Genomic DNA, 22,989 nt, shown 5'->3' with positions numbered 1-22,989 from the left:
CCATCTTTCGGATATTATCGGAGAAACGACTACTCGTATTCCAAAAATATTCTCAAGAGAGACTCTTATCAGTGTAGTATCGCGTAACAATCATATCAAATCTTACACTTGAACGACTTTCGCACTACATCCTAAGAATAGGCCAAGATGGGCTTGGTAAACTAAGGTCCTTGGCTTCTAAGGTCTATATTGAAAGAGTAATGTCTAACCACAACTACTTGTGTGACATTATTGATCCCAACATGACCTCCACCAAGTGAATGGACTTGCAAGTCAACTTGCTAAGGAATAACTCCACACAAGTCAACAAGACTATGCCATTCTCCTATCCTAGGTGCACTCGAGTTCGGGTGTAGAACTCATCTCACAAAGATCACCAAGCTTACAAGGAATTAATATTCAAGCAATTCACTCATTACATACAATACAGTAATCCCAAATTGCACAAAAAATATGTCACAAACCAATATACAATACAATACAACACAATATGAAAAGTAGGCAAAACCCACTAGGTAAATACTGATCCCCAGCAGAGTCGCCACTATTCTGTAGCGAGGTATTCGTTACCATTAGAGATATTGACTAAATCCAAGGTAAACCATCCAAGTCGAGTCGCCACCGCACTTCTATTTATCCAAAGGAATGGTTAGAAAGCGAACAAAAACCTAAAAGTTTTATCGAATCAAAAACTAGTAAAAATGTCAGAGATCTGGGTAAGGGGGTTGGTTATGCAATGGGAAGGTTTTAAGCACCCAAGACATCCTAGGTACTCCTAAGGAGCCCTTTTCACATTGGTTGTAAGGTTGGTATTTTGTAAAAATTTATTTGTGCAAACATGATTGAAGAGATGAGGAAAGAATATACAAGTTTATTTATATTTTTTTATGTTTGGATGGATGAACCCATTGCCTACATACCATCTTAAAAAAGATTAGGATCAAAACCTCGTAGTTCGGGGTAAAAATCTCAAAAAACAAGTTGGTGAATTGATTGGTCCAAAAGCCTTAAGGTCTTTTGTTATCCGAGGGAGAAAACTCAACCCAAAACCACAAATCCACCATGTGAGGATAGCTTCAACATGCTAGTGAGGGGTTAACCCTATAATAAGCATGGAAGACTCATTGTCCATCGCTAAGGATATAGGTGAGTATTATATCTACCTCAAGGATAACTCAAACCTAATAGCTAAGGGTTATGAAAAGTTTTGATAAGAAAGCGGTCATTGAAACCACAAAAAGACATTTGAATGAGTTATATTTACCAATGAAAGGGTATGTACAAAGTATGGTCAAAGTTGACTTAAAGGTTCAATTCAAAATAAGTGTTATGAAAAGGTTTGAAAATCAAAAGCATAAGGCTTAGGTTTCTAATGTTTGAAAACAAGTGTTAAATGTTTGCACAAAAGTTTGGCTTGGGTTAGAGTGGAGGGAAGAAGAAGAATGGCTAAAGTCCTAATCATACAAGAGGTAAGGGATAAGAAGTAAGACCACATATTGATGATCCAAGTAGTTCCCATCCTTTGGAATATGCAAGCAAGATAAGCAAATACTCAAGCAATCAAGCACACAATCAAAACAAGCTCTTAGGAATCTTCCAATGGCTTCTAGATCTCTCTCTCTTAGAAGCTTATGGCAATGGTTCCTCAATTTGGCTCAATGTTGGAATTCCTAGCACAAGAACACACACATCAAAAAGTTCTATCAACAAAAAAAGAATGAACAAGAAGGAGTTTAGAAATTGGTCCTCTCAAAGTCCTCTTCAACATTTATAGCACTCTAAAGGCCCAATGCCTAGTTTCTCTTTGACTTTTATAGCACTCTAAAGGCTCAATGCCTAGTTGCTCTTTGACTCCAAATTTGCATAGGGAAAGTCCTAAAGTCTAAGTCCAATTGTTCATTTCTTTGCATTTGGTCCACAACAATCAAAACAAAACACAAACACAATGATATATACACAATTATGTGCTCAAGTGAGCAAAAGAAAAATTGCATTAACATAAACATGTGCTCAAGTGAGCAAAAGGAAAAAGCAAATGAATAATATGTACAAGAATAATAAATTGCATAAATGTAAAGAGCAAAAAGTAAATGTTAATAGTTAATGATTAACATTAGTAGTTAGTGTGCCAAAAGGCAAATTTAGCGATATATTAAGCAATCGTAATTGGACTTATGTAGAAGTCACAACTATCTGAGGCCGGTCAATAATAATGTAGGCAACAACACAAGTTAGAAGTCTTGATTAGTGAACCAAGTTCCAACAACTTGCCATGCCAAAAGAAGATGAGAAATGATCTTGTATTGGTTTAAGTCATTTGCATGATTTAAGAAGCAATTTATCCTTAATGCAAAGCCATTCACTTGATCATTTGATCAAGATGAATTAGATTTGAATCAAGGAAGATTAAACCTCCCTAATCAATGTTAACTTATCAACCTTTAACTCATTGATCAAAAAAGAAGAAGAAGAAGAAGAAGAAGAAGAAGAAGATAATGGAAATGAAGAAAATAAAGTGCATTAGATGAAATGGAATGTACCAATCTATCAATGTTGACGAAAGATAGGGAAGATCAAGGTCAAACCATAAAAAAATAGAAGTGAGATGAAGATTGGAAGTCAAGAAATAAGCAAAATATTTTTGGCATTTTTAATATTTGAAAATAAACTTGAATTAAAATATTAAAGAAAGGTCAAACTTCAAAATCACTTCAAATCAACTTTAAAAAGTCCAAGTGAATTATCCCAAGTTCAACAAGGTCAAACAAAGTTTGACAAAAAATTTCAGCATTTTTAAAAGTCAGAAACTATTTTTTATCCATTAAAAATGGAGAAAAATAACCTAATTGAACTAAAATTTCAAATAAATCTCAAATCAATTAATAAATTGATGAGAATATTTTTCATAGATCCATCATCATTCAAAGAGGTTGAGAAAATATTTTTGTATTTTTTGAATATCAAAAACTATTTAAAATGAATTAAAAATAACCAGAAAAGAGAAAATTATTAAAAAATAGCAAATGATAAAATAAAAAATATTAAAAATCATTTTCAGAAACTAGAAATTAAAAGAGAAATAATGCAATTGGTCCCATATTTTTTTGGACCAATAATAAAAGAGATATGGATTTTAGAAATAAAATGGAATTAAAAGAAATAAAAGAAAATAAAATAAGAAATAAGAAAATATGAAAAAAGGAGAGGCGTTGGATGATGGCTCATTAATTGAGCTGGCACATCCAAGGGCTATCAGCGCGCACCTACCAAAGTCCTTAGTCAAATGAATCACATGACGCATTATCAAAAGTCATAAGATCTGATGGTTGTGATATAAACTGGAAAATGCATCCAACGGCTCATGATTGATCTGGCAATGAGACGGTGGCCAGCGCCACCGTCTTCTCCGGTGAGCTCCGGTGAAGATCAAAAAACACAGAGTTTCAAATGCTAACTAAAATGAACGATCCAGGCACCATTCGAAAGGTGAAGTGATGTACATCACTCCTATGCCACTCACTTCCACTCTAGATTCCTATTAAGAGAGAAATCAGAGATGGAAGTTTGGTGGTGTTCAACTGAACTTGCTCGATTCCAACAATTAAACATACAATAGTGATGCCTCTATAGAGAGGACTTCAGACAACACAATATCAAGGCAAATGGAGCAAAATATGATGAGATTCGAAGCAAAATTCAGTGGAGCAAAACCTTTGGATTATGAAGAATTGAGTCACTCTCTTTGGTTCCTTTTACAAACAAAAACTTCAATGGATCAAATGATGAAGGTCTAGGAACTTTAGATCTGAAAATCCAACCAAATGCAATTGAATTTCAGATCTGAATTTTTGGAGAAAATGAACTTTGTTCCTTTAGGTATGGCTAGGGATTCAATCTTGCAGCATTTCAGGCACCTTCAGGTTGGAGAATTGAAGAGCTATGGCAAGGTATTTATAGATGGAGAGAGCTGAATGCATGAGCTAACTCGTGTGCATGGCAAATGGATTTTGTATTGCATGGGCTTGTGTGATCATGTGGAAGGCCCAACGAAGGCTGAAACAACCTGTTGAGTTCATGTGAAATGCAAATGGACGTGTACATCAAGTGTAATCAGCTCATGCATGGCAATTGAATTGAATTTCACAAAATGCAATTAATTCTTCATGTCTTCGAAAATGGTGCTTCCAAACTTCAAATGCTACCTTATCAGTAATGGTTAGAAAGCTTGTTGCATAAGGAACAAATGCTATGTTGATCAAAATTCCAATTGGGCCTTAGAAATTAGTGAAATTTGAGCTTGAAGTGTAGGGTGCAAATCATACATATGTGAAGTTTCCAAATTTGGCCAATGTTCAAGCCCTTCTGTCTCAATGATGCAAGCTCCAAATGATAAAATCTTCAACATAAAAGTTGTAGATCGTTTCAAGAAAATCAATTTGGACTTAAATTTTGCATCATTTGGAGTTTTAATGAAGAAGTTATGGGCACTTGAAGTTGGACTTTTTCACATTTCAATGCATTTGGCCCAAAGTGACCTATAATGTTTTGCATTATCACATGTATTTCTTTTGAGATTTTTCAATTTTTATAAACATATAATTTGAATTAGACACAATAATCTTTCCAATACATTAAGTCTCATCCCAAAATAATGAAAAATGAATGAGTTATGGTCTTGGGAAGTTGACCCAAAATTAGGGTTTCAGTCAAAATGACCTATAATGCTTTGGAATGGAAGATGACCTTCCAAGCTTAAAATCAAAATTTTATGAACATGAAAGTTGTTAATATTGTCTTTAAGAACATTTTTTATCTTGGGGTCATCTCCATTTGACCAACACATAAAACTTTAGGTCTCAGTGCATTTCAAGATAGTCAGATGAATTGACTGATCAACTTCTCAAGTCCACAACTCATGCCTTGATGAATTGATGATTTAGGGCACTCAAATAAGTTCAAATATGCATGAAATGATGAATTATAGAACTCCCCTTGATTTTATTTGATCTTGTCCTGAGGTTGCTTCATGAGCAAGGCACAATTGGTACACGGATGAATTAGGGTTTCCTTGGGAAACAAGCCTCAAACCCTTTGATTTGCTTTGATCAAAATGGTGAATTGAGACACTCGGGAGGCATATTTGATGGATGAGAGCTTTGGGAACCATTGTCATACCTGCTTTCATCTTCCCTTGACCATATCAATGCACATAGGATCTCCTAGAAGCTTTGGACCTTGTGATTGCTAAGGCTACAAACAAAAGATGTTAGTGGCATATTTTTGTGCTTTTGGTTAGTGAATAAAAATGAGAAAAGCAATAATATAATTAAAGCATGCTTGGTGATCTCAAACCACTCACAAGAGGTCCCACCCAAAGGGAAGGAGCCAAGATGCTCATGATCCTTGAGGCTTTGCAAATGCAATGTTATGATGCCATGAGGGATCGTAGGGCCAAAATTGGGGTCTTACACAAGCCAGGAAGGAAATTCACTAAAATAGAATCAGTTCAATGACTCTCTGTACACTTCAACAAGTTACAGTCTTTCTCACTTAATCTCTACCCGTGCAATTTCTACCTAAGCACTCTTAGATATGAGAACCCACTCACTTCCCTACAATCACACCTGTGATTTTAAACAACAATCCCTTGAGAAAAGAAATCACTTTTCAATAACACACTCTTGATTTTACTTCACAGTTTCAATCAAGAAGACACACTCTTGATCTTGCTTAACAGCTTTGATCAAGAAGACACACACTTGATCTTGCTTCACAGCTTTGATCAAGTAGACACACACTCTTGCTTAACAGCTTTAGAGTGACAAATTACAACCACAAATCAGACCAATTCAATCATCAATGGATGACTTGAATGTCTTACAAGTCTCATGACTAAACAAGACACAAACCCTAGCTCTCTCTTTGTATTTTGCTCAGTATTGGTTGTGTGTACAAACAGGTTTTCTAAGTCCCTTTTTATAGAAATTTTCTGTTGGGCTTGGACATCTTGAAAACCCTAAATCTATTTTCCAATCAAATCTTCTCATGACAGCTGGTTATATCTCTTTGGAAAATAAGTAAATCAGGTTGTAATCCATGATTGAATGCGCCTGCAAATCAGATCTTCAATCATACATAGATTGTCATTAATTGTGCAATCACAAAACACCAGACATTCATACTGAATGTTCTGTGTACAGGATGTCATGACATCGGGTCTGACATCCTTGAACAATTCCTGCATAACTTCATAATTCCTTTTATAACTTCCAGCAGGTACAACCATATCAAATGTCATATCATTCTGAAACAACTCTGCATGATCATGTCTTCCATTTGAACTCCAGCAGGTACACATCATCAGATGCCATGTCATTATGACATTCTGATACAATCCTGCATGATCATGCTCTTGAATTCCAGTAGGTACATAGGATATCTCATGTTAAGACATCACACATGACATCTTGTGAACACTCTTTGTTTTATCAAAATTGCTGCCAACACTTAGAACCGACAACCTTCCCTCTGTATAACCAACCCCCTTACCTGTAATCTCTGCAATTTTATTAGTTTTGATTTTAAAACTTCTTATCTTTTGGGTTTTGTTCGTACTTTTCCCTTTTCCTTTGGAAATAATAAAAGCACGGTGGCGACTCTGGTTTTATTGACGTCTAGCTTATCCATAGCTTGGTCATGAATTTACCGTTACATATAGCATGTCCAATTTGTTAGATTATGTTAGGTTTGTTAGTTGATAAGTGAAGTTAGTTATGAATGAATTCATTTATGGTTTAAGATTTGTTGAGAGCCAAAAATTATGTTATGTGATGCTATGAGTTATTTACATGGAAAACGGTTAGATTATTTTTATCAGAAATTATGTTAGTTAGTGAATGTGAGTGAAGTGACGGTTTCTCTTAAAAAAATTTCAGGGTTGTTATAGCTTTTTACTCTGTCATGAATCTTGCACTGCTTGGAATGTTATTGTTAGAAATGTTATACATGTTGAATTATTTGAGTTGTTATGAAAATTTACAGGTGGAATATTACTCTGTTGTGAAGATTATGCAGGTGGATATGTTTCATCTTTTCTGTCGATTCCATTTCAATATGCTATGGAATATTAATGCGATATATGTTGGGAATCAAAGGCCATGTGGAATGTGTTATGGATTGGTGGAAAGTTTTGGAATACTTAAGGGTTATATGAAATTGTGAATTGAATGTATTGAGAAAAATATGTTTAGTGTCCTAATTTGGAATGGTTCTTTTTTTTTTAGGTGAAGCACAATGGAAATAACTTGGTCTTAAATGAATATGTGAGAATAAAGCATGAAGCATATAGTCATGAAGATAGATGTGTAATGCTTGTTGGTTAAATTGAATTTGGAATGTAATCTTAGTTGAATATAAATTTAGTGGTGTATGTAATTAAATGACATGGTTTTGGATTTGGCATAATGAATTTGTATTTTTTTTAAATTGGTTAAAAAGATGGTTGTATTGCAATTGGATTAATGGTTATGTAATTGAATATGTTGGAATTAGATTGTTGAGTTTATGGTTGAAATTTGAAGATGTAAATGGATATGGCGTAATCTTGGATTGAACTATTGGATTTCTGAATGAAAATCGAAAATGTAATGGAATTGTAAATGACAATGTGAATTGATTTAGTTTGACAATGTAATGGAAATTAAAATGGTTTATGGCTTAATAGGATTTGAATGGTTTATGGTTCATGATGAATGGAATTAAGGTTTAATGGTTCAAAATGATCATGAAAAGGAATAAAGTTCAAGAATGATTTGAAATGGAAATATGGGTTTAGGGTTTTAGGATGGAAGAAGGACTTGGGTTGACTTTGGTCAAAGTTGACCAAAAAGTCAATTGTTAACCAAAGTCAACATTTGGTCAACATGTAATTTTTTTTGGAATTTTCTTGGTAGGCTATTTGAATGAAGAATGAATGGGTTTAATTTATGAACATGTTTTTTGAAATGGCTTGAATTTGAATGATCATGATTTGTAATGAAATGGACTTAAGTATGAATATGCATGAACATGTTGAAATGACCTAGACAAAACCAAATCGAAGACCGTAAATGACACATGAAATAAAACCACAAAGCCTTAAGCAAGGTTAATAGAATGCAAAAAAAAATAAGGCATAAGAAAAACAATGGTCCAAGCAAAGACATTATGACCCTGATCAGGTGAAGGAAATGGAAGTAGATGAAGTTTATAAGGTTAAGAACTTAGGCAAGCACCAAGGGACACAAACACAGATGAATGGAACCAAAACCAAAGCAACGATCTTGAATAAGAGGTTGGGTGCAGCACACAAAACTTATGTCTTCTTCCTCATTAAGGTTTTGATAGTCAAAACAAGGCCCTAAATCTATCTTCATCTCTCGTTATAATCATCAACAACATCTCTTTTTCTTCATGTTTCGTCATCTTTGCATAAGTTTCTTGGTTCTTTTGCTTTTCTGGACAACCACTAGAATAATGACCATGCTTCTGACAATTGTAACACTGAGTGTGACTCTTGTCTGGATTTTGAGCACCACCTCATCCTCTACCTGTAGCACCACCTCTATAGTTGCCTTGGTTCCAGAGTTTTCTCTAATTCGACCAGTTTCCTTCTTGCTGATTTCGACCAGTCGAATTGTTATAGTCTCCTCTGGCTTTGTTTCTATTCCAGCTTCCTTTGCCTTTCCTTTCTTTTGATGATTGCTCCTGCAAAGCCATATCACTCTTCTACTTTCCTGCAGCTCTTTCAAATATTCTTTGTTTATGAGATTCAAGCGTCCCTTGAAGCTTTTCCTTTGTCAATTTTGAAAAATCTTTCGAATCTTCTATGGCTACTACCACGTGGTCGAACTTTGAAGCCAACGACCTCAAGATCTTTTCAACAACAGATCGTGATATCAACAGTTCTCCACATACCTTGATTTGATTCACGAGTTTCGTAACCTCGGTGAAGAAATAAATTATGCTTTCATTGTCTTCCATCTAAAGCAATTCATACGTCCTTTTGTGAGTTTGTAACCTCACCTCTTTCACCTTCTCCGCGCCTCCAAACGACTTCTCCAGAATTTCCCATGCTTCTTTCGCTGACTCTACATCACTAACATTTTCAAAGTTATCTAAATCAACACATTGATGGATTATAAAGAGATCTTTATAATCTTTCTTTTTCAATTCTTTTATGTGCAGACCTTTCTTGATTCGTCACGTTTTCTGCAAGTGTTATTAGTCCTTCCTTCACAAGATCTCAAAGATCTTTATAATAGAACACAAACTTCATCTGCTTGAACTAATTCTCATAATTATTGTTCTCGAGAATGAGAAGTTTGGCTGGAAAATGCCCATTTGGATGATTCATTGTCATCGTGATTTTCTTCCCACGAATCGCTTAAACTAGAGCTCTAGATACTAGATGTTGGAAATCCACCATAACTTATGGAGAATTTCAATCAATCTTGATGAACAAGTTTGTTATCAATCATGCAATGACAATGAAAAGAACAATTGAGAAAGAAAGAAAAAAACATTGGAGAAGAAGAAAAATATTTTCTACTGAGTTTTCTCTCTGCCCACAATTTATGGAAAACTTCTTTATTCACTTTGCAACTATAAAAATTTGTGAATACAATGTTATGAGTTTTCTCTTCTCTTCATACAGAAATAAGAGTTACTCCCTTTAGTTATAGATTTAGGTTAGCTTACTTCCTAAGTCAAAGCCCAAAACTCGAAATAGTTAACATTACTAAAAATAGGCCTAAGTCGAAATCCTGTGTAAGATTTAGGTTAACTATTGTAAGAATATTACAATAATTTTGGCGCCTATTGAATAATATCAAACTATAAATTTAAATGTTATTATTTATTATTTTTTTCATATAAACTAATTTGAAAAATGTTAATCTGTAATTTATACTAAATATTGGTATAATAAATAGAAAAATATTTATGGTAAGATTATCTTTTTTTATGAAATTTTAAAATATTAAAAATAATACAAAAAAAATAAGAAAGAGTCTCTTTATATGAAATTAAAAAATATTAGGTGTTAAATAAACATTACAGTTGATATCGTTAGTTCTCATTTATCACAAAAGATATCAATTCTCATCAAATATGCTCCATATATATAGTGAGTGTATTCGGTGATAACTAATATCTTTTATGAAAAATGAGAACTAACAATTTCAATCGCCAGATTTATTTAAGACTTAAGATTTATTAATTTCATATTAAAGCACCATAGTGAATTTTTTCAATTATGACTAATATTCAAATTTTACATAAAAAAGAATCTTATTATAAATATTTTTCTATTTGTTATGTTAAAATTTAAAATAAATTAAATATTATTATTTTTCTATTTAATTTATTTAAATAAATAATAAGATTTAAATTTCTAGTTAGATAATATCCTATAGACACCACGATTATTATAATATTATCACATTAGTTGAATTCGTTTAAAATTATCAAATTTCTAGAATTTGTGAAAAAATAAAAAATTTGAGAACTTACAAATAAATAAATCAACTATATTAATATATATATACATATATATATATATATATATATATATATATATATATATATATATATATATATATATATATATATATATATATATATATATATATATACTAATTTTATGTTCTCTAATATTTATAATCTAATAAAAATAGAGGTGATAAATAAATAACATATTTTTATTTAAAATGGTCACAATAGTAAAATATTCAAAAATAAAAATTTCTTCAAACAAAATTATATATAGAGAGAGAGATTTAATTGAAATACACTGACAATGTAAAATGATTTTACACCGTCAATTAATCTTAGAGGTTGGATATTGAAATAAGTTTGACTTTTAATTTAAAAACCTCAAAAATAATGCAAACGGGTGATGGTGATGAATCAACAGTATAAATTTTTTTGCATTGACAGTGTATAGTAATTAATATCTCTCTATATATATAATTGATTTATCACTTATGTTTTTATTTGATTAAAAATATTAAATAATGTGAAATTATTACCTATATTATATTTTAGTTTATTTATTTAATTACAAGTTGGGAAATATTTTATTTTTGAATGTTCTATTAGTGTGAGCATTCTAAATAAAAACTCATTATTGATTTATTAATTATATTTCAATTTGATTAAAAATATTAGAAAATGTGAAATTATTACCTAATTCTATTTTAGTTGATTTACTTACTGTTAAGTTTGGAAATTTGTATTTTTAGAAAATCAACTATTGTAACAATATTATACAATTGTGGCGCCTATTGAATATTATCAAACTGTAAATTAAACGTTATTATTGATTTAATTTTTCAAATAAATTAATTTAAAAATTATTAATCTTTAATTTATACTAAATATTGGTATAATAAATAGAAAAATATTTATATTGAGATTATCTTTTTATGAAATTTTAAATTATTTATTTTTCTATTTAATTTATATAGTAAATAATAAGATTTAAACTTCTAGTTTGATAATATCCTATAGACACCATGATTATTATAATATTATCACATTAGTTGAATTCGTTTAAAATTATCAAATTTCAAGAATTTGTGAAAAATAAAGAATTTAAGAACTTACAAATAAATAAATCAAATATATATATATATATATATATATATATATATATATATATATATATATATATATATATATATATATATATATATATTTATATATATATATATATATATATATATATATATATATATATATATATATATATATATATATATATATATATATATATATATATATATATATATATATATATACTAATTTATGTTCTCTAATATTTTTAAAGAAATTAAATTATAGGTAAAACATTCAAGAAATAAAAAACATTCAAAAATGATCACAATAGTAAAACATTCAAAAATATTATTATTTTTCTATTTTTTATTTAAAATGGTCACAATGGTAAAACATTCAAAAATAAAAAATATCCTAACTTACAAACAAATAAATTAACCAAATTAAAATATAGGTAATAATTTCACATTATTTAATATTTATAATCTAATGAAAATAGAGGTGATAAATAAATAACACATTTTTATTTAAAATGGTCACAATAGTAAAATATTCAAAAATAAAATTTTCCTCAAACAAAATTATATATATAGAGAGAGAGAGAAAGAGAGATTTAATTGAAATATACTGACACTGTAAAATGATTTTACATCGTCAGTTAAACTTAGACGTTGAATATTGAAATAAGTTTGACTTTTATTTTTAAAACCTCTAAAATAATCAAACGGGTGATGATGATAAATCGATAGTATAATTTTTTTTACATTGACAGTGCATAGTAATTAATCTCTCTATATATATTATTGATTTATCACTTATATTTTTATTTGATTAAAAATATTAAATAATGTGAATTTATTACCTATATTTTATTTTAGTTGATTTATTTATTTGCAAGTTGGGAAATGTTTTATTTTTTAATGTTCTACTAGTGTGAGCATTCTAAATAAAAACCCATTATTGGTTTATTAATTATATTTCAATTTGATTAAAAATATTAGAGAATGTGAAATTATTACCTAATTTTATTTTACTTGATTTATTTATTGTTAAGTTTGGAAATTTGTATTTTTAGAAATTCAACTATTGTAACAATATTATAAAATTGTGGCGCCTATTGAATATTATCAAACTGTAAATTTAAACGTTATTATTGGTTTATTTTTTCAAATAAATTAATTTAAAAAATATTAATCTTTAATTTATACTAAATATTGGTATAATAAATAAAAAAATATTTATATTGAGATTATATTTTTATGAAAATTTAAATTAGTTATTTTTCTATTTAATTTATTTAAATAAATAATAAGACTTAAACTTCTAGTTTGATAATATCCTATAGACACCACGATTATTATAATATTATCACATTAGTTGAATTCGTTTAAAATTATCAAATTTCTAGAATTTGTGAAAAAATAAAAAAATTAGGAATTTACAAATAAATAAATCAACTTATTAAATATATATATATATATATATATATATATATATATATATATATATATATATATATATATATATATATATATATATATATATATATATATATATATATATATATATATATATATATATATATATATATATATATATATATATATATATATATACTAATTTTAAGTTCTCTAATATTTTAAACAAATTAAAATATAGGTAAAACATTCAAGAAATAAAAAACATTCAAAAATGGTCAGAATAGTAAAACACTCAAAAATATTATTATTTTCCTATCTTTTATTTAAAATGGTCACAATAGTAAAACATTCAACAATAAAAAATCTCCTAACTTACAAACGAATAAATTAACCAAATTAAAATATAGGTAATAATTTCACATTATTTAATATTTATAATCTAATGAAAATAGAGGTGATAAATAAATAACATATTTTTATTTAAAATGGTCACAATAGTAAAATATTCAAAAATAAAAATTTCTTTAAACAAAATTATATATAGAGAGAGAATTAATTGAAATACACTGACGGTTTAAAATGATTTTACACCGTCAGTTAATCTTAGACGTTGAATATTTGAAATAAATTTGACTTTTATTTTAAAAACCTCTAAAATAATGCAAACGGGTGATGCTGATGAATCCACAATATAAATTTTTTTACACTGACAGTGCATAGTAATTAATCTCTTATGTTTTTATTTGATTAAAAATATTAAATAATGGGAAATTATTACTGATATTTTATTTTAGTTGATTTATTTATTTGCAAGTTGGGAAATGTTTTATTTTTTAATGTTCTACTAGTGTGAGCATTCTAAATAAAAACTCATTATTGATTTATTAATTCTATTTCTATTTGATTAAAAATATTAGAGAACCTGAAATTATTACCTAATTTTATTTTACTTGATTTATTTATTGTTAAGTTTGGAAATTTGTATTTTTAGAAATTCAACTATTGTAACAATATTATAAAAATTGTGGCGCCTATTGAATATTATCAAACTGTAAATTCAAACGCTATTATTGATTTATTTTTTCAAATAAATTAATTTAAAAAATATTAATCTTTAATTTATACTAAATATTGGTATAACAAATAAAAGAATCACATTATAATATCATCACATTAGTTGAATTCGTTTAAAATTATCAAATTTGTAGAATTTGTGAAAAAATAAAAAATTTGAGAACTTACAAATAAATAAATCAACTATATTAAAATATATATACTAATTTTATGTTCTCTAATATTTTAAAAAAAATAAAGTATAGGTAAAACATTCAAGAAATAAAAAACTTTCAAAAATGGTCACAATAGTAAAACATTAAAAAAAATAGTATTTTTTATTTAAAATGGTCACAATAGTAAAACATTAAAAAAATATTAGTATTTTTTATTTAAAATGGTCACAATAGTAAAACATTCAAAAATAAAAAATCTCCTAACTTACAAACAATAAATTAACCAAATTAAAATATAGGTAATAATTTCACACTATTTAATATTTATAATCTAATGAAAATAGAGGTGATAAATAAATAACATATTTTTATTTAAAATGGTCACAAGAGTAAAATATTCAAAAAAAAAATTCCGTCGAACAAAATTATATATATATTTACAATCATCTAGAATAAAATTCACAATCATCTAGAATAGAACCCTAAATAATTATTCATAAAATATTTGATTTTACATGTAATTCTTAATAATATATTTATAGAAAGAATACTCTTTCAATTAATTGCTGGATTCTATTATTTTAAATAAATATTTTTTATTAATTATTATATAAATGTAGTATAATAATTAAAAAACTATTTTTTCATTTAAAAAATTCAATGGGGGCACATGCCCCATGTTGCAATACACCGTCTCTCTTGTAGTGCCTAAGCATTGACACTTTGAACTGCTGGGATGAATCTCTATAATATAATATAAAAAAAAGCACATTAAAAGTATATCTTTTAAATTGATATCAAGACATGTGAACAAAAGAAAATACATTTAATCTTTATCTTTTGTTTGTCAAAAAGTTCAACTTCTCAAAGTTAAAAAACAGAAAAAAAAATCCAAAAAAAATAAATAGAAAGATAAAAAGTTGATTTTTTTTATATAAGAACTAAAAAATAAAATAAAAATCACTAGAAGAATAAAAATATACTTAAATCTATCTTTTACCTACCATACATATTATCATCCAATCAAATATTATTAATACATAAACTTATATGTAATCAAATTCACCATTACTTTTAGAAAACAGACTATATATATCACCCCTCACATTCCTTTCTAACAAACTCAAGCCAAGTGATACAAACATACTAATCAACACAAAAATGACCGCTTTCTTTATCACACTCATCTCTCTTGTTTTCCTTATCATCACATTGAAGCTTTTCTTCCACACAACAACAAAGTTCAAGAACCTTCCACCGGGCCCACCATTTCTTCCAGTAATTGGAAACCTACATCAACTCAAACAACCACTCCACCATACTTTCCAAACCTTATCACAAAAATACGGCCAAATCTTTTCTCTCTGGTTCGGTTATCAGCCCGTCGTTGTTGTTTCATCGTCGAAAATAGCACAAGAATGTTTTACCAAACACGACATAGTTTTAGCAAACCGACCTGATTTTTTAGTCGGGAAATATATTAGCTACAATAACACCACCGTAGCACTAGCATCTTATGGTGACCATTGGCGCAATCTCCGCCGTATAGTAACAACCGAGCTACTCTCATCTCACCGTTTAAATTCCTTCTTGGAAATACGAAGAGACGAGATTATGAGATTAATCAAAAAGTTAACACAAGTGTCATACAATGATTTTTCAGAAGTTGAACTTACGTCGATGTTTTCAGAAATGACATTCAACACCATCATGAGAATGGTGTCAGGGAAACGATACTATGGTGATGATAGTGATGTGACTGATATTGAGGAAGCAAGGTTGTTTAGAAATATAATTAAAGAAATTCTGGGTTTAGGAGGAGCTAGCAACGTTAGTAATTATTTAAAGTTTTTAAGGTGGTTTGATTTTGATGGTTTCGAGAAGAGGCTTAAGAGGATAAGTAAGAGAGCTGATTCATTTTTACAAGGACTCATTGACGAACATAGATCTGAAAAGAGGAACACTAATACTATGATAGATCATCTCAACAGCAACAATCACAACCTGAATATTACACAGATCAAATCATCAAAGGACTTATTATGGTAAGTAGTTTTTTTGGCGAAGTGGCAATAACCAGTAGAAACTCACACACACAACCGTGAAAGTCAGGGTTCACACTTTAGTATTGGCGTCCAACCTAAAAATATTGACACCTAATGAAAATATTTTCATAAAAAAAAAACGATTAAGTATAATTTCATTTATCATTGTATAGAAATAAAGTATGTGAGCCAATTGTATTCATAAATGCTTTGTTAAAATTGAGTTATAAAGGTATAAAAGAAAAAATCTCTTATTTTTTGGAGTGATATTGATATTTTGTTGAATGTTTGTAGGTTATGCTAGTTGCAGGAACCGACACATCATCTGTAACTTTAGAATGGGCTATGTCCAATTTATTAAATAATCCAAATATATTAAAGAAGGCAAAAGATGAGATCGACACTCACATTGGACAAGATCACTTAGTAGATGAATGTGATATTTCAAAACTTTCTTATCTTCAAAGCATTGTGTATGAGACTCTTCGATTACATCCAGCTGCTCCATTATTAATGCCTCATTTGTCTTCAGAAGAATTTACAATTGAAAAATATAATATCCCACAAAGCACAATTTTAATGGTCAACTCATGGGCCATTCATAGAGATCCAAATTTGTGGACTGATCCTATATGTTTTAAGCCTGAGAGATTTGAGAAAGAAGGTGAGACAAATAAATTACTTTCATTTGGAATGGGAAGAAGGGCTTGTCCGGGGACAAACTTGGCCCAACGCACTGTGAGTTTGACTTTGGGCTTATTGATTCAGTGTTTTGAGTGGAAACGTATAGGAAAAGAAAAAATTGACATGACCGAAGGAAACGGAGTCACTGTGGCAAAAAAGATTCCCTTAAGAGTCATGTGCAAATTGTGTCATCCACTGAAGATTAAAGATGTTTTCTAATTTATAAATGTTTGAAATTTGTTAATTAGAGAAAGGGACGGAGCTACACTAAAGGTTGTGTAGGCTCAAGCCCCCACTTGGTTTTCCAGCAAAAAGAAGATACTATATATATACCATATAATAAATGACTAAAGAGAAAATGTACTTCGAGTAATAGAAAAGTCTATTAAATGAGTTTGGAAATTTTTATTTGCAATATACAATACACATGATCTTAATTTTGATATATATATATATATATATATATATATATATATATATAATATATATATATATATATATATATATATATATATATATATATATATATATATATATATATATATATATATATATTTTACCCCATTTATAAAATATTCTGGCTTTGTCCCTGATTAGAGATACAAGATTTAATCATCTCCAAATTATTTTTAAATATATAATTCCAAGATACAACTCAATGAGTTTAAGGAGGTTTTTTAAATTATTAATGTTTATTTTTTTCAAAAATTCTAATATATATATATATATATATATATATATATATATATATATATATATATATATATATATATATATATATATATATATATATATATATATATATATATATATATATATATATATATATATATATATATATATATATTAAATTATGCATTAAAACAATTAAGAGATCACCATTCAAACTTAATATCATTTTTCATATATTTCTCTTCTTTTTTTCTACTCCCTTCTTCTATATTTACTATTATCTCACCACGGCATTCTTAGTTCCAAAAGAATGAAAAACATTTGCTAGAGTTTTATTGTAGTGGTGTTGTGATTATCTTGTGTTTAACTCAAGAAGGTGTTGTCTCTTGTATAATATTTTTTTAGAGATTTACAAATAAAAATCTATATTTGGTTATTGATTCAGTAGGTAAAAAGCTCTATTTAGTTTGGATATTATCCTAGTAAAATCTCTTCTTTAGTTTGGAAATTAACCTGTTAAAATCTCTTATTTGGTTTGAATATTAATCCGTTAAAATCTCTTCTTGGAATTATATTAACCTGTTAAAATACTATGATGAATAAATAAATTATAAATTCTCTTATTGGAATTATACTTTAAATCTCATTTTTGGTTTGGATATTAACCGGTTAAAATCTCTTTTTAAATAATATATATAATTATAATTATGTAATGATTAGAATTATACAAATTCTAAAATAAACATTAAAGATTTTTCTCATAGTATTTCTCGAAATTAAATAATTAATAAAATTATAACATATTTAAAGTATAAAATAAATAAATTATAAATAAAATAACTTTTTAATTTTTAATTTTCTACTGTGGTGACAATTTAAAAAAACACATTATTGATTTATCACTTATGTTTTCATTTTATTAAAAATATTAAATTATTTGAAATTATTACCTAAATTTTAATTTAGTTGATTTATTTATTTGCAAGTTAGGAAATTTTTTATTTTTGAATGTGCTACTAGTGTGAACATTTTAAATAAAAACTCATTATTGATTTATTAATTATATTTTAATTTTATAAAAATATTAGAGAATGTGAAATTATTGCCTATATTTTATTTTAGTTGACTTATTTATATGTAAATTTGGAGTTTTTTATTTTTATAAATTCTACTATTGTGACAATATTACAATAATTATGCCGCCAATTGAATAGTGTCAAATTCTAAATTTAAATGTTATTATTTATTTTTATTTCAAATAAACTAATTTGAAAAAAATTAATCTTTAATTTATACTAAATATTGGTATAATAAATAGAAAAATATTTATGGTAAGATTATCTTTTTTATGAAATTTTAAAATATTAAACATAATAGAAAAAATTAAGAAAGATGCTATTTATATGGAATTAATTAATATTAGGTGTTAAATAAATCTAACGGTTGATATAGTTAGTTCTCATTTCTCACAAAAGATATTAGCTCTCTCTCTCTCTCTCTCTCTCTCTCTCTCTCTCTCTCTCTCTCTCTCTCTCTCTCTCTCTCTCTCTCTCTCTCTCTCTCTCTCTCTCTCTCTCTTCTCTCTCTCTCTCTCTCTCTCTCTCTCTCTCTCTCTCTCTCTCTCTCTCTCTCTCTCTCTCTCTCTCTCTCTCTCTCTCTCTCTCTCTCTCTCTCTCTCTCTCTCTCTCTCTCTATATATAATATATATATATATATATATATATATATATATATATATATATATATATATATATATATATATATATATATATATATAATATATATATATATATATATATATATATATATATATATATATATATATATATATATATATATATATATATATATATATATATATATATATATATATATTATATATATATATATATATATATATATATATATATATATATATATATATATATATATATATACTGTGAGAACTAATAAATATGTGAGAAATGAAAACTATTAAAAGTTTCATATCAAAATTCCCTTTTTGAATATATTTTTTCTAGTAAGCTTTATTTTGAAAAATTCCATAAAAATAAGTTCTTGCTCAAAATGATTTAAGCCACAAACCGCAGGATTTCATATGTGGCATCACATCCTTTGTCTAAACCAAAAAATTATTAATATAAATTGAAAAATAAAACACTTTCTTTTTTAAATGAAAATTCGGTCGTACAATTTCAATGAATCTTAATTCGTAAGATTTAACATTTTTGTTAGTATTTTTTATTTAAAATTAAAATAATCCAAACTATAAATATTTGTCAAAGAGATAAGATTTATTTCTTTTGAGTTGACACCATTTTTTACAAAATCTTACATTTATTTAGAAGTTCATCAATAGCACCTTGAATATCATTATGAGAGGATGTTTCATTACTAACCTCTTCTTTTTCATCATCGAAATTGTGTGAGGCCATCAATGCAAGATTAACACATTTTTTGCTTTCGAAATCAGAAGATGAACTCACTTCATTATCTTCCTATGCAATGTAGACACTTTTAGATTTTGAATCATTTCTTTTGTTGAAACTACTTTTCTTTGAGAGTTTTGGACAATCCGTCTTTATATGTCATTGCTTTCCACATTCATAGCAAGTGATGTTTTGAGTAGACGTAGATGCTTCCTTCTTGTTAAAATATTTCTTCTTTCTTGCAAAGTTAGAATTTTCGTTAGTACCAAAATACTTATCTAACCTTTTTTGAAGAAGCATGAAGTTACCGTCTTCCTCCGGATTGTCTTCAACTTCTTTGGAATCAACTTTTAAGACAATGCTTTTGGATTTCTTGTCTAGATTCTCATGTTTTTCAAGTCTACCAAGTTATGTCTCATATTCTTGGAGTTTACAAAACAATGTTGCGGATGTCATCGTTGATAGATTTTTCTTTTCAGATATCGCCGTCACTTTCGGTTTCCATTCCTTGGTTAAAAGATCTTAGTACTTTAAGATTAAGTTCATCATTAGTTAAAGTCTTACCGAGCGCTTTCAAGTGATTTGTCAAATGCACAAATATTTTCTGCAAGTTGAGAATTGATTCTCCGGGATGCATTCAGAATAATTTGTATTCTTGACTTAACGTATTCAATCTTGATCTTTTAACTTCCACGGTTCCTTCATGTGTCTCGACCAAAGTATCCCAAATTTCTTTTGTCATTGTACATGTTAAAATGCAGAAGAACTCATCCATTCCAAGAGAAACTTGAATAAGATTTATTGCTTTCTTGTTATAAAGAACTCGTTTCTCATCATCTTCATTCTATGATGCTTCGGGCTTAGGAGTGCCAACGTCATTAACAACCAAAGTAGGAACAAAGGGACCTTCTAGGACAGCTTTCCAAACATCTTTTTCTTGAGACTCTAGATGCGCCTTCATTCATATTTTCTAAAAATCAAAATATTTTCCACAAAATAGTGGGGGATTGTTATTGTTGCCACCGTCTCTATAAACCGGATTTGAGTTTGCAGAAGCCATGGATCTTTTAGGAGCAGGTTACATATAACTTGCTTTGATACCAATTGTAAGTTTGGAGTGTTCCTAAGAGGGGGAGGGGGGATGAATTAGTACCAATTAAAAATTATGGTTTTAAAGACAAGTTGGTTCTTATTTTTCTTGTTTGGTGATGAGTTTATAAAGCGATAAAGGCAAAAAAAAATAAAGAACACAAGGAAGTATCCTAGTCCCCCTTGCAATCCGAAGGTACGTCTAGTCCCCTTTTAATACGGAAGAGATTTTACTATCTGTTATGACTTATACAAGACAAACACAATCACCAAGAACAACCTCTTATGATTCACCAAGTTTATGTGAGAACAATCCTCTCAAACTCAACTCTCTTGCTTCCAACAATCTTGGACAACAAGGTGTTTACAACCAATTCTGGAAAATATTAAGTAATAAAAGTATATGACAATGTATCAATCATTATGACTGATCTTATCTTCCAAACAAGCAATTTATAATGATATATTAGTGCTCAAGTGTTTATTAATATGAGATGAATTTTCTGGACTGCTATATATGAACAATGCAGAAAAATTCTTAATGAAAATTCAATGATCAAAATACTTGTTTGAAAATGAATGTGTATAAGATTTTAAATTGCAATGGAAGAGGTGACTTTTGATTTCAGAATATATAAATATTTATATCACCTTGACACCTCTATGAAAGAGTGTGATTCAATGGAAGGATGTAATGGTTAAAGGATGATCTTCGGAAAATGCTTAGTTCATAAGACATGTCTGAAACCAACCATCGTTTCAAAAAATTTCAAAATTTTAAGAGGGAAATCGATTTCCCAAAAGGGGGTAATCGACTTCCTGAGTAAAAAATTTGGTTCTGAAAAATGGAAACTGATTCCTAGAAAAGGGGGAATCGATTTCCTGAAATGAAAATTGAATTATGACAATTGGAAATCGATTTCCTGAAAAGGGGTAATCGATTTCCTGAATTGAATTTTGAAAAATTATTTGGAAAAACGGTATAGAAATAGAGACATGTGAGACACAATGGATCATGCATACAATGAATATTTGGATTAATTTTGAGCACTAAGTTATCAATATATATTGCATGCTTATACGCTAAAAACTCAAGATCAATGTTAGTCTTAAAAAAAGTCTTAAATCCTTTGATGCTAACTTTCACACATTGCTTGAAGCTTTTTCCATACTTTTGGCATGATCATTTGCATTGAACTTTGTCTTCATCAAAACATATTGGATGAAGAGTATTGACTTCACATTCTCCCCCTTTTTGATGATGACAAACAATTGAAGCTTTATGCACAATGCTCCCCCTAACAATGATAACTTCCCCTTGATCCATGCATAAATGATAACTCCCCCTTAATTTCACATCCATTGAAGAAGCATAACATGTAAGAACCATCAAAACTGTCATTTTTTGTGGGTTTGTCATTTTGCTCTGTTCTTTGGTTTACTTTCATTGCTAAAAATCGGATTCTAATCCGCATATCCGACATTTTAATGTCGTTATACCGCCGATTTTTTATTGATTCATTGGTTATATTTCGCCATATTATGACCTTTTGCATACAACGTCCCATTTGTTATTGATACGCACAAACCAACTTTAAGCATATTTCCTAGGGTTTCGCTTGCACTTCTCGGTTTTTTTCTTACTTTATTTGTTGATTGTGAGGTTTCTTAATATCAGTTTTAATACCATTTTGCTTTGTATGAATTAAACCTCACTTTATGACTTTATTCAGTTAAGTGCTTGAGTTCATTTCCATTCCATTTTTGGCATGATACGTCCTACGTTAGCATTTATTTTGATTCATGATGAAAAACAATGATC

The 22,989-nt window shown here is 28.4% G+C and overlaps 1 pseudogene; it reads left to right on the top strand.

Moving 5' to 3' along the window:
• Positions 1 to 15,379: 15,379 nt before the first annotated feature.
• On the top strand, positions 15,380 to 17,326 carry LOC127135438 (cytochrome P450 81E8-like; annotated as a pseudogene).
• Positions 17,327 to 22,989: the final 5,663 nt, after the last annotated feature.

The sequence above is a fragment of the Lathyrus oleraceus genome, chromosome 4 (genome assembly GCF_024323335.1).
Source record: "Lathyrus oleraceus cultivar Zhongwan6 chromosome 4, CAAS_Psat_ZW6_1.0, whole genome shotgun sequence".
Lineage (NCBI taxonomy): Eukaryota > Viridiplantae > Streptophyta > Magnoliopsida > Fabales > Fabaceae > Lathyrus > Lathyrus oleraceus.
Note: the sequence above shows the minus strand (reverse complement) of the source record. Positions and strands in the feature narration are given on the sequence as shown.